Genomic DNA, 19,112 nt, shown 5'->3' with positions numbered 1-19,112 from the left:
GGGTTAGGGAAAGAGGGAGAGAGAGAGAGAGAGAGAGAAAGGGGAGGGGTTAGGGAGAGAGAGGGTGGGTTAGGGAAAGAGAGAGAGAGAGAGAGAGAGAGAGAGGGGTGGGTTAGGGAGATAGAGGATGGGTTAGGGATAGAGAGAGAGAGAGGGTGGGTTATGGAAAGAGAGAGAGAGGGGCGGGTTAGGGAGAGAGAGAGAGAGCGAGAGAGAGAGACAGGGATCGAGGGAGAGAGAGAGGGTGGGTTAGGGAGAGAGAGAGAGAGAGAGAGAGAGAAAGAGGGGTGGGTTATGGAGAGAGAAAGAGAGGGTGGGTTAGGGAGAGAGAGAGAGAGAGAGGGTGGGTTAGGGAGGGAGAAAGAGAGGGGCGGGTTATGCCTAGGTCACATAAATTATAAACCGGGCCCCGTACGATTTTCCCTACCCGGCGGCTTGCCGTGGATTTATAGACCGTACGGGAACCTTCTGATTTTAATTTCTACGTCATTGTGTGGTCACATTTTCTGCGGTGCCCGGTGAAAATTGGTCGGGTGAAATGCAAGGCGCCCGTGTTGGCAGGGTGCCGGTGTGACGGCAGATCTTGTTACCTTGGCGGATCGTGTTCTCGGAACAAAATCTGCCTAGCAGATATCGTGATCAGCAGCGGATATCGTACCCGCTACAACCAAATCTGCCGTTAGTGAACACGGCGGATAATGTGCATTGGCGGATTTTGTTCCTATATAGCTACAGGCAGTGGCGAACCTGGCATACCGCGTCAGGGGGGGGGGGGGGGGGGGGGGGGGGGTTGGGGGGGAGGGTGTTTTTTTTTTGGGGGGGGGGGGGGTTTTCCCCCTCCCACGGTATTTTGATGTTTGCGATCGCGCGATCGCGCGATTTCATGCATACTATATTTTGATATATGTAAATCAATGAAGCTGTATATTTGTTTGTTATATATTTTGTACTGAATGAATACAATAAAACAATACTACAAAAAAAAAAAAAAAATACCCGTACCTTACTTATGTTTTGTTGATTTGAAAAGTCTTCATAATTCGAAAAAGATTGTTTAATTGGGAGGGGGGGGGGGGGGGTTAGGGTTAGGGGTGTGACACCCAAATTTGCTGCCAACTTTTAAGGGTGCGACGTCATCCAAATTTGCCGATTAACAAATGCATAGCATCTACCACCCTCCTTCCCTATCCTAAATGTTAATTATTCCATGGTTTAATTAGGCTCTTATCAAATTAAAAAACCTTTTGAAGTAATCATTACCCCCTATAATATTGAAACATGCAACCAATTTGTTTCTACATCGTGATCGACCTGAAAACAAATACAAAAAAGTAATTAGCCCCCTTTTTGTATCTGAATCCACATATCAGTGATAAAAAAATAATCATGCGAGCGCGAGGCATTACGAACTGATTTTTCCCTCAACAGTGACAGGAACTGGGCTTATGAAGCCCTTCAAAATTTCTGTCGGCAAATGCGTCACTCTTTTCCTCTTTCCTTCCCTACTTCTTTCATTTTTTTTCTCTCTCTCTCTCTCTTTTTTCTTTCTCTTTTTCTTTCCTTTCTTTCCCTTTTTTCTTCTTTTCTTTCTTTTTCTTTTTCTTTCCTTTCGTTTCCCTTTTCTCTTTTCTTCTTTTCTTTCTTTTTCTTTTTCCTTCCTTTCTTTTCCCTTTTCTCTTTTCTTCTTTTCTTTCTCTTTCTTTTTCGTCGGGGGGGGGGGGGGAGCAATCCGGCCCCTTCCCCCCATAGGTACGCTAGTGGCTACAGGACATGGTCTGATAATTCTATCGTGAATAACATGGCGGATTGCTAGACTTAAATTGTCTGATTTGTTCGTATTGGACATCGAATCTGTAGGCTATTCCGAAAAGCATCCCCCTTTATTGCATTGACGCCCACAGGCGGCAAAGCCTTGTTGTCTCTCTTTCTTCTTGTCCATTCTTCTTGTCCATCGTTCTAATTTTATGTTAAAACCAGCATAATTGACATTTTGGCATTTTTGTTTTATTTATGCCCGAGTGGGTCTAATGGCCTCTAGAGGCCTATACATAAGACCTCCTCCCCAACTGCTGTTTTAACAGAAATAAATCATAATTTAATTACGTATTTATTTCATTTCATTAAACATTTTTCCTGTGATCCAGTCTCTGTGCTTTTTCATTTTCTTTCTTTTCATTTATAACTAAAATGAAGGCAGATATGGAAGGGTCATGATTGGTCAGAGCAAATTGACGTGTTTGTTTGGAATCTTTCAAACTTTTGTATTACTGCATTTGTTAGCCAAGAAAACCTTTTAGAATAAAACAACCTGACTCCCATAGTAGCGTTTTAAACATTGGTAAGCCCCCCCCCCCCAAAAAAAACCAAACAGATTCCTTTGATTTTATATGATAAATTGCAAGAAATAGAAATTATCAACGGCTTCGATCATTTCTTTAAAAATAGATTTATAAGCTAATAAAACAATATAGACCTAATAAACTTAAATTTGTTTTACCCCTATTTTCAAACTATTCTCGAATCCTTACAGAGTATAATTCAGGTTATTTTGCCACCTTTAGAAGTTGTCCGCATCCAATAGACGAAAAGGATTATATTGTATTTCTTTATCAATTTAAAATTTGCCATTACTGTGCTGCATCCCTTACAGATTTATAACATTTTTTTTTATTCGGTTGTACTGATTACGAAACTTGAATTGTGGGGCCGGGGGGGGGGGGGGGGGTGATCGAGGCTCTTTGCATCATCCCATATCCTCCCTTCATTTTTTAATTTTTTTTTTTTTTTTTTTGGGGGGGGAGTGAACTTTAAGGTCACTCTACATGATAGAAAAAACAGATTTTAAATATCATAAACTATTTTCTTAATTGTAATGGGTTTCATCAGTATAGTTATTGTTCAATACTGTAAAGACAGTGTAGGACACGGGCGAGCTGATGTGGATAGCGAATTTTTGGAATCATTGGAATTTTTATTTCAAAATAATTATAGCGCAAATTCCCTCACAGTCATCGTCCTTTCATTAAAACTAACGGTGTAGCGTTTTGGGAAAATAAACCTTGAATTTCTGGTACACCTGCCCTCGCTTTCTATCAGCACAAATAGTGAAGATATAGCAATTCTGATACAGAAAGAGAAAAAGATTTGCGAGCGAGCGAGCAAGCCAAAATAATGAAGTTTTTTTTTCACAGAAATGTTTTTTCTTCTTTTTCATCCAGCATAATTCTATTGTCAAGGAGGGGTGTACAAATTGGCGATTATGGAGGAGGATTATTGTTTACTTTCCTTCATAAGACACAAAGTGTAATATACATGTTGGTCGCCTTTCTATCACAATGGATTACCATCTTTATCAGAAAGGAACTTGGATTATGATAATAATCGAGAACATACTTTGTGAGCAAGCGAGTGATCTGGAATTTTTTTTAAAACTTCGTCATAGAACGCTTGTTTTTATATCCAGAGATATTTTTTATTCATATATAGATTGACTTTTTGAAATAGTGATAAAAAATATCATCATTGTCTGGAATATACTGTTACAATGAAGATCCTGGTGATAAATACAATGAAAATAAATAGTGCTTGAATGAAATAAGTATAACTAGAGATGATATTCCTCTTTTAAGAGAAAACTCTTAATAAGAGCGGCCTCTTGCTCGAACTCGTACTCGCACTCAGCATCCATGGTGGTATACAGTATAGTACTACGGTACACATGCAATTGCAATCGCACGCAGCCTAGCCAGCATGCATGCATGCATGCAGCAAGCGGAGACCGTATACCACTCATAAAAACGATACCTTCAGAATGGAACGATAGCTGCAAAACGGAACACTATCTGCCAGCCACTCTGCGTGGTGGGTTACAATATCTGCCGGCAGATTTTGTGACGGGAACAATATCTGCCGGCGGATTTTGTTCCGCGAACACGATCCGCCAGTCACACTAAACGCCGTCACACCGGTGTGACGGCGTTTAGTGTGACTGGCGGATCGTGTTCGCGGAACAAAATCCGCCGGCAGATATTGTTCCCGTCACAAAATCTGCCGGCAGATATTGTAACCCACCACGCAGAGTGGCTGGCAGATAGTGTTCCGTTTTGCAGCTATCGTTCCATTCTGAAGGTATCGTTTTTATGAGTGGTATACGGTCTCCGCTTGCTGCATGCATGCATGCATGCTGGCTAGGCTGCGTGCGATTGCAATTGCATGTGTACCGTAGTACTATACTGTATACCACCATGGATGCTGAGTGCGAGTACGAGTTCGAGCAAGAGGCCGCTCTTATTAAGAGTTTTCTCTTAAAAGAGGAATATCATCTCTAGTTATACTTATTTCATTCAAGCACTATTTATTTTCATTGTATTTATCACCAGGATCTTCATTGTAACAGTATATTCCAGACAATGATGATATTTTTTATCACTATTTCAAAAAGTCAATCTATATATGAATAAAAAATATCTCTGGATATAAAAACAAGCGTTCTATGACGAAGTTTTAAAAAAAATTCCAGATCACTCGCTTGCTCACAAAGTATGTTCTCGATTATTATCATAATCCAAGTTCCTTTCTGATAAAGATGGTAATCCATTGTGATAGAAAGGCGACCAACATGTATATTACACTTTGTGTCTTATGAAGGAAAGTAAACAATAATCCTCCTCCATAATCGCCAATTTGTACACCCCTCCTTGACAATAGAATTATGCTGGATGAAAAAGAAGAAAAAACATTTCTGTGAAAAAAAAACTTCATTATTTTGGCTTGCTCGCTCGCTCGCAAATCTTTTTCTCTTTCTGTATCAGAATTGCTATATCTTCACTATTTGTGCTGATAGAAAGCGAGGGCAGGTGTACCAGAAATTCAAGGTTTATTTTCCCAAAACGCTACACCGTTAGTTTTAATGAAAGGACGATGACTGTGAGGGAATTTGCGCTATAATTATTTTGAAATAAAAATTCCAATGATTCCAAAAATTCGCTATCCACATCAGCTCGCCCGTGTCCTACACTGTCTTTACAGTATTGAACAATAACTATACTGATGAAACCCATTACAATTAAGAAAATAGTTTATGATATTTAAAATCTGTTTTTTCTATCATGTAGAGTGACCTTAAAGTTCACTCCCCCCCCCAAAAAAAAAAAAAAATTAAAAAAATGAAGGGAGGATATGGGATGATGCAAAGAGCCTCGATCACCCCCCCCCCCCCCGGCCCCACAATTCAAGTTTCGTAATCAGTACAACCGAATAAAAAAAAATGTTATAAATCTGTAAGGGATGCAGCACAGTAATGGCAAATTTTAAATTGATAAAGAAATACAATATAATCCTTTTCGTCTATTGGATGCGGACAACTTCTAAAGGTGGCAAAATAACCTGAATTATACTCTGTAAGGATTCGAGAATAGTTTGAAAATAGGGGTAAAACAAATTTAAGTTTATTAGGTCTATATTGTTTTATTAGCTTATAAATCTATTTTTAAAGAAATGATCGAAGCCGTTGATAATTTCTATTTCTTGCAATTTATCATATAAAATCAAAGGAATCTGTTTGGTTTTTTTTGGGGGGGGGGGGGCTTACCAATGTTTAAAACGCTACTATGGGAGTCAGGTTGTTTTATTCTAAAAGGTTTTCTTGGCTAACAAATGCAGTAATACAAAAGTTTGAAAGATTCCAAACAAACACGTCAATTTGCTCTGACCAATCATGACCCTTCCCATATCTGCCTTCATTTTAGTTATAAATGAAAAGAAAGAAAATGAAAAAGCACAGAGACTGGATCACAGGAAAAATGTTTAATGAAATGAAATAAATACGTAATTAAATTATGATTTATTTCTGTTAAAACAGCAGTTGGGGAGGAGGTCTTATGTATAGGCCTCTAGAGGCCATTAGACCCACTCGGGCATAAATAAACAAAAATGCCAAAATGTCAATTATGCTGGTTTTAACATAAAATTAGAACGATGGACAAGAAGAATGGACAAGAAGAAAGAGAGACAACAAGGCTTTGCCGCCTGTGGGCGTCAATGCAATAAAGGGGGGATGCTTTTCGGAATAGCCTACAGATTCGATGTCCAATACGAACAAATCAGACAATTTAAGTCTAGCAATCCGCCATGTTATTCACGATAGAATTATCAGACCATGTCCTGTAGCCACTAGCGTACCTATGGGGGGGAAGGGGCCGGATTGCTCCCCCCCCCCCCCCCGACGAAAAAGAAAGAGAAAGAAAAGAAGAAAAGAGAAAAGGGAAAAGAAAGGAAGGAAAAAGAAAAAGAAAGAAAAGAAGAAAAGAGAAAAGGGAAACGAAAGGAAAGAAAAAGAAAAAGAAAGAAAAGAAGAAAAAAGGGAAAGAAAGGAAAGAAAAAGAGAAAGAAAAAAGGAGAGAGAGAGAGAGAAAAAAAATGAAAGAAGTAGGGAAGGAAAGAGGAAAAGAGTGACGCATTTGCCGACAGAAATTTTGAAGGGCTTCATAAGCCCAGTTCCTGTCACTGTTGAGGGAAAAATCAGTTCGTAATGCCTCGCGCTCGCATGATTATTTTTTATCACTGATATGTGGATTCAGATACAAAAAGGGGGCTAATTACTTTTTTGTATTTGTTTTCAGGTCGATCACGATGTAGAAACAAATTGGTTGCATGTTTCAATATTATAGGGGGTAATGATTACTTCAAAAGGTTTTTTAATTTGATAAGAGCCTAATTAAACCATGGAATAATTAACATTTAGGATAGGGAAGGAGGGTGGTAGATGCTATGCATTTGTTAATCGGCAAATTTGGATGACGTCGCACCCTTAAAAGTTGGCAGCAAATTTGGGTGTCACACCCCTAACCCTAACCCCCCCCCCTCCCAATAAAACAATCTTTTTCGAATTATGAAGACTTTTCAAATCAACAAAACATAAGTAAGGTACGGGTATTTTTTTTTTTTTTTTGTAGTATTGTTTTATTGTATTCATTCAGTACAAAATATATAACAAACAAATATACAGCTTCATTGATTTACATATATCAAAATATAGTATGCATGAAATCGCGCGATCGCGCGATCGCGCGATCGCAAACATCAAAATACCGTGGGAGGGGGGAAAACCCCCCCCCCCCAAAAAAAAAACAACACCCCCCCCCCCCCCCCCCCCCCCCCCCCCCCCCCCCCCTGACGCGGTATGCCAGGTTCGCCACTGCCTGTAGCTATATAGGAACAAAATCCGCCAATGCACATTATCCGCCGTGTTCACTAACGGCAGATTTGGTTGTAGCGGGTACGATATCCGCTGCTGATCACGATATCTGCTAGGCAGATTTTGTTCCGAGAACACGATCCGCCAAGGTAACAAGATCTGCCGTCACACCGGCCGGTAAGCTTACGGGCTCCTTCCCATGAGCAGGTGCACCCGTGGCGCCCGGGCGGGTTCCGTGCCATGCACTGAACTATGTGTCCTCTGATATCCGCACCTCCTGTATTTAAAGCTGCGTTGTTCATTTTGAGATGTCGTCGTGAGGTGCCCGCACGGGCAATATTCATTTCGAATGACCCCCGGACGGCAGACGCCCGGTGTTGTGCATATCACAGGGGTCTTGAAGGGCCCGTGAGGGAGCCGTAGGGTACACGTACGGCACCCTTGAGCACCGCAAGGCGCTCGTAAAGATTTTTCATGACAATTTACCCAACAAAATCGTGAGGGGCCCGTCCGGTCACCGTCCGGAGCCCGCACGGAACCCGTAAGGTGCTCTACGGGCCCTTTACGGGCTTTATAGGGCCTAACGGTCAGATAAAAACGCCGGGAGAATTGGGAGCAGCCAACTCAGCACCCCGGCGCCCTCACGGCTTAAAAAACTGTCCTGGCGCCCGTCGGAACTTTACGGCAGCCGGCTGGATACCGGCCGAAAATTCCCAAAATGTCTGTTTTTACTCGCCGTACGGGGCCCTGGAGTATATTATGTGAAAGCCCCATCAGGGAGAGACACACAGAGAGAGGGTGGGTTTGGGAGAGAGAGAGAGAGGGGGGGGGGGGGGGGTAGGTTAGGGAAAGAGACAGAGAGAGAGGTTGGTACGGGGGGAGAGAGAGAGAGGGGGTGGGTTATGGAGAGAGAGAGAGAGAGAGAGAGAGAGAGGTGTGAGTTAGAGAGAGAGAGAGGGGGTGGGTTAGGGAGAGAGAGAGAGTGAGAGAAAGGAATGGGTTAGGCAGAGCTGCTCACCATTCCGTTATTGTCGGAATTACTCCGTTTTTTTCCTCCGAATTACGGTATTACGTTTTTTTTGGATTATTTTTTAAATTTAAACAATTTTTTTTTTTTATCGTTCCGCACGTCAAACAACTGCCCTAAAATGGTGATTTGATCACCAATTCAATAGAAAACTAATTTTAAAATATACTTGAAAACATACTTGAAGAGAAAAATATTCTCATAAAGAATGAAAAGCCCCCCCCCCCCCCCCCCCCCCCAACGGAACGAAATATCTATCGGCCAATTTTTCAAATTTTAAGACATACACACACAAAAAAATGTGCTCTTTTCAGTCTTCCGTTATGAGAATGCGCTTATAAACCCCATCATGGTTGGGATTTTCCCTCTTTATGAGATGTAATTTTCGCACTGCGACCTCACAAATCTGAACATTAATGAATATTCAGACCGTCACACCCTGCTGCAACACGGTTTATAAACTCTAGATAATTTTTGCAAGTAGGCCATGGTCAAGTACCTAACCACCGTCTTTGTTACTAATGTACAGCAACGAAGCACATACAACGTCTCGCGACGTGACAGATCACTTTTCTCTAACTTCCAACCAATGAGAAAGTCTCGCTTTTTTCCAGGAAGTGCCGGTGGACATTAATGCGCCAAATGGGGCCTGTCACCACGAAATGAGTCCAGTTGGTCAAAATTTTTATTCCTGTTTTTAAGTATTATATGAATCTACATTAAATAAGCTTTAAATTAAGGGGTCACACATTAAAATTGATAAATTATATCCAGAAATATGAACAAAAACCTAATTGGACTTTATAAACAATGGGATTACCCAGTTTTGAGATAATTAGGTGTAAAGTTAATGATGCGTAACATAGCCTATATTATTTGCCAAAAAATGTTAGAAGGAGATATTTTCGTGACCTAAGCTCTGGGGACATAAACTACAAGACATTAATAAGTCGATTTTTGGAAAAATCTTAAATGTGGTAGGTGGGTCAATTTTCAGTACATACACACTATACATCGCTATTGAGCCTAATGCGACACTGGACTCATTTCGTGGTGACTGGCCCCAAATGTGGTTCTCAAATTGCAAAAGATCCCTACTCTTGGAGGGGTAGAGGAAATCTATTTTACGTCATATTTCACCAGGAAGTGCCTGAAAATGCGCCTTTATGTGGTTCTAAAATTGCAAATGCTTAGACATACCCCCGCTTGGTCGCTCTGTCGCTTTGCTCCATCGTTTTTTAAATATTTCACCCCATGCGATTTCGTTTCATTTAGTTAAAATGTCATGAGATAGTTTTAAAAACATCCAAATCTTATCTCTTACTAGAAAGAGATTAGATTTCCTATTGTTGTTATACCGTCAGCCTTGACGTGCAAAATTCTCCTTTTCCTTTTCGATTGTACGATTTAGAGACACTATAGAACCCATTATTAGTGGTTATCCTCCTCTTAGTCTTATTGGTCGCCAGTTTTCAAGGAGCGATAAATACTCCTGAATAATCGAGTTAAATTATCTCGGATCCGTGAACAACCTGAGAGGAGATCGCATTCAAATGTTCCCAAATTAATTTGTTGAAGAATTTGATGATAACCGTAATTTCCTCCATATTAAGCCCAAGAACTAACGTAAGTAGATCTACGTTCTTTGTAACTCGGCGTCGCGTCGCGTGAGAGCTCCCTGGAGTAGCAATGACTCTAGGCTAGATCACTCCAGCAAAGCATAGAGAGTCAATGCTAAAGCGTACCTCTAGCACTGCATACATGCTGTGAGGCAGGGACCTAAGTCTATACACAAATATACACACCACACAATATCGCATAGACTGTACACAATCATGTCGATGCAGCTGTAAGCAAAGTTTGACACTAACGTTAGACTTTATAACTTACAATTTGAATTTTTAAATTATTCTTTTTAACATCAGTAAGTTGAAAAAAATGTATTTTACTGCTAGACCTATTTAGGTGTCATCAATTGTCACTAAAGTACCAATTTTGAGTGAAATCAGCTATCAGTTGACATGGTTGAGTTTTGTACAGTGGTGTTTGAAATGTTGAGAATCAAAAGCACAGCTTTTACTACACAGCCAGGATTAGTGATGCTCCTATGTGTGGGCTAGATCTATGCTTTGCTGGAGTGGATCTAACTCCAGGAAGCTCCGACGCCGATGCCGAAGGCGTCAAGAAGGCGTCGGAATTTCCTGGAGTTAGAGTGGATGGTGCTTGTTCAGAAACTTATCCATAATTTGACCCGCAACTCCGGCGTGGAGCTACCCTACTAAAACCTACCAAAAACATGAAAAATGAAGTAAATATTCATAAATGAGTAGGAATTCAAGGCCAATACCAAAATCGGCGCTTGTTCAGAAACGGATCCAAAATTTGACCCGTAGGTCTGAAGCGCGAGTAACTCGCACTTGTTCAGTCAGGTATATATCCAAACTATGACCCGTAACTCTGGCGTGGAGATACCCTACTAAAACATACCCAAAATGAAGTAAATATTAATTAAATGTCCAAATAAAGATCATGAGTTAAAAGTTGTTATGTTTATTACCTGTTTCATGTCAATTTTCTTGTTATTTTTGGGAAAACAATGATATTACGATTAGTATACATTTTTTCACAGGTTTCACAGCAAACCGCTGTAGCCTAGGGGGCCGTTTCTCGAAACCAACTCCATGACCATGACAGTCATATCTTTGTCGCCGACCTACGGAGATGTCATGAAGTGGATAAACTGTTTCACAAAGCCATGACAGACATGATATCGATATATCGCGATACTAGCAGCTCAAGAAGATAGTCTTTGTCACGATCCATTTGATTTATGAAGAATAACCCAAAACAAGTTTTGGGTCTAAAATTGTTCAAAAAGAAAGATATACATATAAATTCTCCTAAAATAAATAATAAATATTGTCATAATCATATTTACATCATTAATCGATTTGCATATTTCTGTAAAGATTCTTAAATTGAAGAAAAACCGGTGAGTGTTTTTTTTTGACAGTTGAATCAAAAGTTAGATGAAGGATACCGTAATGTGATAGTTTATCAATACGTACTTTTTTTGTTTATTGTGACGAGGAATTTTAGGCAAAATGCCTTTTCTCAGCCAGTTTTTATTCTAGAGTCTCCTAAATACTCGTTATATAATTGATTTGATATTGAAAATATAATTTGGAAGAAGTAATTAGAAAGGGAATAATAATGCACATAGGCCCGAAAGGTATGACGGTATCCTAAGAAAAGACTATGGATCGACTATGGAAAACGGTGTGTAACATTCTTATCTCTCTTATTTATATGTTATAGTTTAATGATTTGTGATTTAATGTTTATATTCAGCTTTTTAAAGTTTCTGTATAATTTGTATTCTCACTTTTGTACATTTGCATTTCGCATCCCAGAGAATTACGTACCGAACTCGTCTATATTTTTCTCAAAATGATAATGAAACTAATCGTCCATTTCTCGGCCCATGAAATGGCAACAAACTGACTTGTGATGGCGCTTTACAGCAATTAAAAAGATATGACAGGTTCGGAGCAGTGACAACTCGCTTGTCGCGGAAGTTGTCGCTCATCTTGGCAAAGACGGCTTCGTGAAACACTTAGCTGACAAGTTGTGCGACATTGGCGAGATGTCGTTGATCTTGTAGTTATGACGGTTTCGAGAAACGGCCCCTAGATCTACAATACAAGTGCATACCGATGGTGGGTTGCGGGCGGGCGCGCGCCTGTGTGAAGTTATATCTACCGTAATGTCTTCGATCCTCTCAGATCCACCACCACAAATATTAGATAATTTGAAAAAGCAGTTGAGAAAAGGAACTCAGCCAATATGCCGATGTTGGCTTTTTTGTCGACATGTTCGTGTTGGTTACATTACGCACCACCAGCCAGATCATGTATTGTTATTTTTAATTAAATAATAAATTAACGGTCACCGTATTTTTTTGAAAGTGGAGCCGAATCGGTATGAGCGTATATTGGCTAGATTTCACACATTTTGGGGTCTAAAATTACCTTCATAGCAATTTTAGGTTCTAAAAGGGCACTACAAATGTCATAGGTCTAGATAAGATTAAAGAGAAGGTTGAGTTCTGGGAAGAGGTGAAAAATAATTTGTGAGCGTTATCATTCTTATTATGCAAGTGTGGAAGAACATCAGAAAAGATGTTCCCTGAAAAGCATGGCTCTTCAAATGCCTTCATATTCTAAATATGTCATGGACATCGTAAAACTCGGGGGGGGGGGGGGGGGGGTAGGTTTTTTACGCCACGTGTTTGTGTAGTTCCATATACATCTTTCTGTGTACAGTGTTTGTAACTTTACCAAGACTTGGCCAATTTCTTATCATTTTGATGATTCCAGAACCTTGCAATACACACCAATTCTTATATGCTAGATGATCAACCTTTTCTGGTCGATTCCACACTCGTTTCTTTCACAATGCAATCGCATGTCCAGAACTCAACTTCATCTTTAAAAGCAATAACGGTAATAATCATGCACACAGAATTCAACTATCCCTTTAAACCAAAGATTTTCGGGTTCGAATCCAACCTACAGTATGTGGAATTGTGGATGATGTGATATTGGGGTTTTATATTACATGTTCTTGTAAAAAGTCAGGACATCCAACTTTATGTATGTTGTGTATTTTATGTATTTTATCATCATTTTATGTTAACATCCACTGAAACTGGGACAGAAGGCTTTATGCCACAGTTGTTACATAACTATGTAGAATAACTTAATGTGTCCCTGGCATTCCAGTGGTTGCATTATCTTCATCTTTACATGTTTAAAGGACAAGTCCACTAAAAAAATAACTTACTTTTAATAAAAGCAGAAAAATCAGACAAACCAATCAAAAAAAGTTTGAGCAAAATCGGATAACTAATAAGAAAGTTATGAATTTTTGAAAAAGTATGTAAAACTATGGAACAATGAGAATCACGACACAAATTGTCAAGATGGTTATCAGTTTGTGACGTCATGTCCTCACAACTTATCAATTGCTTTATATAGTTTAATCCCATTAATTTCCCTTTTTATCCCCCACAACTTGATTTCCCCATGCCTTTGCCCAGGTTATATGATTTGTATTAGGCTTGGGCGGTTCCCTTGTTGATGAGAACCGACTCCGGTTCCCACTCTCGGCCTCGGTTCCAAGTGGAATCGACTCCCGCTGGCTACCAGATACAGTACATGTAATTGAAGCCACAAGGCCACACACACACCAGGGAGGTGTTTACACACTGTACGTTATGTACTGTGCATGTCGTCTCCACTCAGCAGTGGCACTGATAGCAATCCATGATATTTTTTTGGAAAACTTTACTTTGAAAAATGAGTATAAAAAGTATGACTGTATGTGTGACTTGTGTGTGTAAATTGATGTTGTGTTTATATCTGTTTCATCTCATGATATCTCTACAATTACATGCAAACAATAAAGAAGATCAAAGTGCAGACCTTTATAAACAGTTATGAAATGATTTATTTTACTACTTTCGATCAAATCGAGAAAGAAACATGACCACTGCTAATAAAGTAATTAATTATTTAATAACTCATGGTAACTTGGCAACAATGTAAACAAACAAAAACATTTTAGACCCTAGGTCTATTTTAAATTCTAAACTTCAACGTAGAATGATGGAATAATCAACTCGTACTTACATAGACCGAAAGCTTCAGTCTCTATAATCGTCGGTTGTTCCACTGAGGTGGAGCCAGACGTAGTCTCAGTGGAACAACCGACGATTATAGAGACTGAAGCTTTCGGTCTAGTACTTACACTGCTAAAATAAAAGATATGCAGAACAATTATTTCCACTATTACAGTAAACAATCCATTATCAGAGTAAGAAGTCGTCATGTAAAACTAAAGATTCTGATTCCCTGCCTAAAATAAATGAAATATATCCGAAATATGCCTGGCCCGCTGGCTCTCCTCCCAGGGACCTATCTTTATCTAAGAGCTAAGTGTAAACCAGCCCCAGCGCGTGGCACTCCATTCCCATGGATACTGCTAACCACGTGCTCTCTAAACAACAGATAACAGCGCTAGATCGTGGTTTTGGAATAACTAGTCTGCATTTTCAGCCACTATTAGAGATGGCGCGAGGAAAAAAAATAACTGAAGGATACAAGAGATAGGGGGTGGGGGAATGTACATGTAAATTGTAGACCTGTCAAACTTATTTTTAAGAAGAAAAAAAACCCGATGAGGAGAATTCAAGGGAGAGAAAGGAGGAGGAAATTGTGAGTTGTGTGATTTTAGTTTATTTGAGGAAGAAAACTAAACGTCTGATGTCTAGGGGAAGGGGAGACTAGGGATAGAGAGAGAGAGAGAGAGCAAAAACAAAGTCACATAAATCAGTTTGCGCACGAGAGAAAACATGAATCAGGAAGCATGTCCCTGCATGAATCAACTCCTTTGATCATTATCACACACGCTCCAAGAGGAGAGAAAATGGGGTCATTGTTCCAACACTCTTGCGCAATTCATCAAAGGTCAAACGTTCAGCTGGGAGGGGGGGGGGGCAGTTACAGGGGCAACACACAGCAGTGCTACACACACCTCACTCACTCTGATGCATAGTACTACAAGAAGGTACACACACAAATGTGTGTATCAAAACAGCATGCTGTCAGTGCGCCCATCTCTCGCATGCATTCTGCTTTGACAGAGCTGATTGTGTTCATTCTCTATGCTGTGGAATCGCCTCCAGTTCGTTCGGGCAATGTTTTTTGCAAAGTATCTCTTTGATTTGTGGTGCTGTGGAGTCGACTCCAGCGCCAAAGACTCGGTTCTTATCTTGGAACCGAGTCTCCTTTTCTCGGAACCGACGTGCTCGAGTAATCGACTCTCTAGAGATTGGAGTCGACTCCTCGGTTCTGGATTTCAGAATCGGTTAGAGTCGGGTACTCGGCTCTCGCTCCCAAGCCTAATTTGTATCATATTGCGTGCATGACATTTCCCCCCAAAAATTATGAATTTTGAAGAATTGATACTATTTGCCGAATATTGTATTTCATAATTATTGATTTTTATATAAATAGTTTATCAAAATTCAATTTTTCATGATTTAACTGGACAAAAATTACTCTTTATTTGTGCATCCACACAAAAACATATTACAAACAATGTAACTTGGATGCTGGTGTGAAGAAATAAGATTCTTAGGGTGAAAATAGGAAATTTATATTATCAATATAAAGAAAATAATTAGTGGATAGTGAGGACCATACGTCACAGACTCATGAGTGAGTTGCCAATTTGTGCAGTGATTTAAAAAAAAATTCATGTCATTAAAAATTCATAACTTTCTTATTAGTCATCCGATTTTGCTCAAACTTTTTTTGATTGCTTTGTCTGATTTTTCTGGTTCTATTGAAAGTAACTTATTTTTGGAGTGGACTTGGGCTTTAATGTCTTTTTCTGATTCCTATATGTATTCGCTTTAATGCCGTGTAAAACACTACTACTACTACTACTACTACTACTAAGTCTACTACCACCACTATTACTACCACTAGGCCTACTACCGTAAATCTCAGTGTATAAGACGCACCTGTGTATAAGATGCACCCCTATTTTTGGAGCCAAGGGAAAAAAAAAAAAAACTGGCATTAAGCCAAGTCCGCGGGAAAGGACTTTCATTTAACTGCGAGGTGCAGTTGAAGACGCCGATTTGTGCTAGCAAACTTGTCAAAAATAATAGTAACAATGTCGTTTTTAGAAGAATGTGTAAGATCATTAATGTAAATTAAAAACAGAGGACCTAGGATAGAACCTTGTGGTACGCCGACAAGAAAAAGGAACTACCTACAAAAAATCACTGAGACTTCCATGGATTTCTAAATCACTTTTACGTTCAATTAACAGAAAAAATAACTTTTACTTTAAATGTAAAATGAAAGGTACTGAACAGGCAAAAGCTAGATACACCAGTTATAAAAATATTTTAACTAAAACAATACGATTATCAAAACAAAATTACTTTACAAACCAGTTAACTTTATATAAAAACGATATTCAAAACACATGGAAGATTTTAAAACAAGCAATGAATTTATCCATCAACAAATCAGATATACCGGTAACTAAAATTAGGTATAATGATGATATTGTCGAAGATCCTGAAAACATAGCCAATAATACTTTCAACAACTTTTTTTCCTCTATAGGGACAAACTTGGCTGAAGGTATTCCTCCTTCAGCCAAACATTTCTCTGATTACCTAGGCACACCCAACCCCAATACTATTTTTCTCACTCCTATAGTTAAAGAAGATATCATTGATTTTGTATCAATTTGAATAACAAAAAGAGTCCCGGCTATGATGATATTACCGGTAATAATTTTATTCTAAAAGGTGTAATATCTTCAATTGTAAATCCTTTAGTACACATTCTTAATCTATCGTTAATTAATCGACAAGTCCCAGATAATATGAAAATCGCAAAAGTCATACCCCTATACAAAAAAGGTGATAAGTTGAATGTCAGTAATTATTGACCAATCTCTTTATTATCCTCCTTGTCGAAAATTCTAGAAAAAGTTGTTTATCGTAGAACTGTTTACTTTTTAAAAACTCATAGTATTTTTTCCAACTTTCAGTTTGGATTTAGAGAAAAATAAATACAGAACATGCCTTATAGAATTTTATTGACAAAGTAGCCCATGCTTTAGACAATTGCTCTCACCTGGTTGGTATCTTCCTGGACTTCTCCAAGGCCTTCTACACCATCAATCATGACATCTTATTATTCAAACTTCTTCATTATGGGGTGCGTGGGAAGGCCTTGGAGTGGTTCATGAGTTACTTATCCAATAGACGACAATATGTATTCTCGAATGATCATACTTCCAATATGCAAAACATAAATTGTGGAGTACCTTAGGGAAGTTTGTTGGACCCTTTGTTTATTATTTATATAAGTGACTGTTGTAAATTATGCGATGTCCTTTCATTTATACTTTTTGCAGACGATTCTAATTTATTTTATTCCCATAGAAATCCAAATTCTCTAGTCAATGTTGTAAATTCTGAACTTGAAAAAGTCACCCAATGGATAAAAGCAAACAAACTATCCCTTAACCTCCAAAAAACAAATATATATATTTAGTAATTCTATTGACACACTGCCCAAGAATATTATGCTTTATTCATCTTTAATTTTACCATATCTGAATTATGGGATACTTGCTTAGGGCAACACACAGCAAACTCTACTAAATAGAGTAATAGACTGTTATTATTACAAAAGAAGTCTCCTGTATTATTTACCATTCTGCTCCACTCTCACACATAGACCCGTTATTTGTTAATGGCAGACTATTCAAAACAAATGACCTGTATCTACTTCACTTAGGACAATTTATGTATAGGTATTCAAAAAAGACCCTTCCACATATATTTGATGCCATGTTCCCCCTAAATAGGTCATTTCATGATTACCCAACTAGACGGTCAAAAGAGTATCACCTACCTTTCTTAAGAACTTTATTAGCGAAGAAGTCTTTTATGTATGATGGTCCTAGATTTTGGAATTCTCTGAGTGAAGGTATTAAAAATAGTCCATCCCTAAATTCTTTCAACAAAAATCTAAAAACATTTTTGCTCAAATCTTATAGTAATATACAAGAATAATCTGATAACAGTTGGTAATCATCTTAATTTTTCATTGAGGTCTTCATCATCTGCTCGATTAATTTAATATTTATTAGGTGTTATGATCTTACCTTCCCAAAATTAACATTATAACTACCTTTTTTTCGGTCATGATTTGCCCTGCTTCTTTCTTTCTTCTTCCCCCTTTTCCCTTTTCCTTGTTATTTGTTTTACTTCTTGTTCTTTTCGTGGTTGTCTGTTGTGTTGTAATATTGTCTTGTGTTTTCTAAGTCTTCGTCGGCAAAATTTGAAACAATTATATTTTTTTCTTCTGGGGGATCCACAAACTTTATGTGCAAACTTTATTTGTATAGTTTCCTGAAAAAATGAATTATGTATGAAAAAAAAGAAAGTAATATCTTTGTTTACCTTTCTGTTGGAAATGAAATAAATATAAATATGAATATGAAATTATGAATAGAAGAAAAATTGGAGGAACTTATAAACTACATATTGAGATCTATTAGAAAAATTACTTTCAACCAAGATGAAAATTTAAGTGTTGTTCTAGTTTCCAAGTGGTAAGTCAACACACAGATTACTGAGCTGGGAGACATTGCCAGGCATTGCGCCAGGTGGAGGGGCATAAATTTAAACTTTTGTTTTTGTTTTTTGTGTGTACCATGTCCCTGGTAAAACACTACCACTACTACTACTACTACTACTACTATTACTAATTGTACTACTACTACTTTTACTACTACTACTACTTCTACTTCTACCACTACTACTACTACTACTTCTACTACTACTACTACTACTACTTCTACTACTTCTTCCACTACGATCGACTACTATACATTTTCAATATATTGGTAGTGCTCAGAGTATGATTGATTTTCACAAGAAAGCATTGCTTAATTATCTCCATTTGCAAGAATATGTTGTAAAACACCTTTGTTTTGTTGCTATTTTTAGGGAATGTAGGCTTAAAGCAAGAAGCAGATGTGAGGACTTTGAATTCAGTGCAGCCTGCAGATCTAATGGCAGCAGAGACTGTTCAGTCATTCCCAGAAGTCAAGCAAGAAATGGAGAGAGGGACACTTGATCATCACCAAACCACATAAGTGCAGCAGAAGGTGTCCAGTCAGTCCCAGAAGATATGATCAAGCAAGTAGCAGAGAGAGGGGCATTAAATCCTCTCAGAACAACGGAAAGGAGTGCAGCAGAAAGTGTTCAGTCAGTCCCAGAAGATA

At 38.5% G+C, this 19,112-nt stretch overlaps 1 protein-coding gene and 1 long non-coding RNA gene across 2 annotated transcripts in view; both read left to right on the top strand.

Annotated features, from left to right (window-relative positions):
- The window catches only part of LOC115920212 (zinc finger protein 271-like), a 34,631-nt gene that overhangs the window by 7,978 nt on the left and 7,541 nt on the right, over positions 1-19,112 (top strand). The window lies entirely within an intron of this gene.
- On the top strand, positions 8,100-14,697 carry LOC115920217. Its single transcript, XR_004062263.1, has 2 exons — positions 8,100-8,129; positions 14,579-14,697. It is a non-coding gene; the product is annotated as an uncharacterized LOC115920217 (long non-coding RNA).

This window comes from Strongylocentrotus purpuratus, unplaced genomic scaffold (genome assembly GCF_000002235.5).
Source record: "Strongylocentrotus purpuratus isolate Spur 01 unplaced genomic scaffold, Spur_5.0 spur5_contig_867, whole genome shotgun sequence".
NCBI lineage: Eukaryota > Metazoa > Echinodermata > Echinoidea > Camarodonta > Strongylocentrotidae > Strongylocentrotus > Strongylocentrotus purpuratus.
This window is presented reverse-complemented; position numbering and strand designations above follow the sequence as displayed.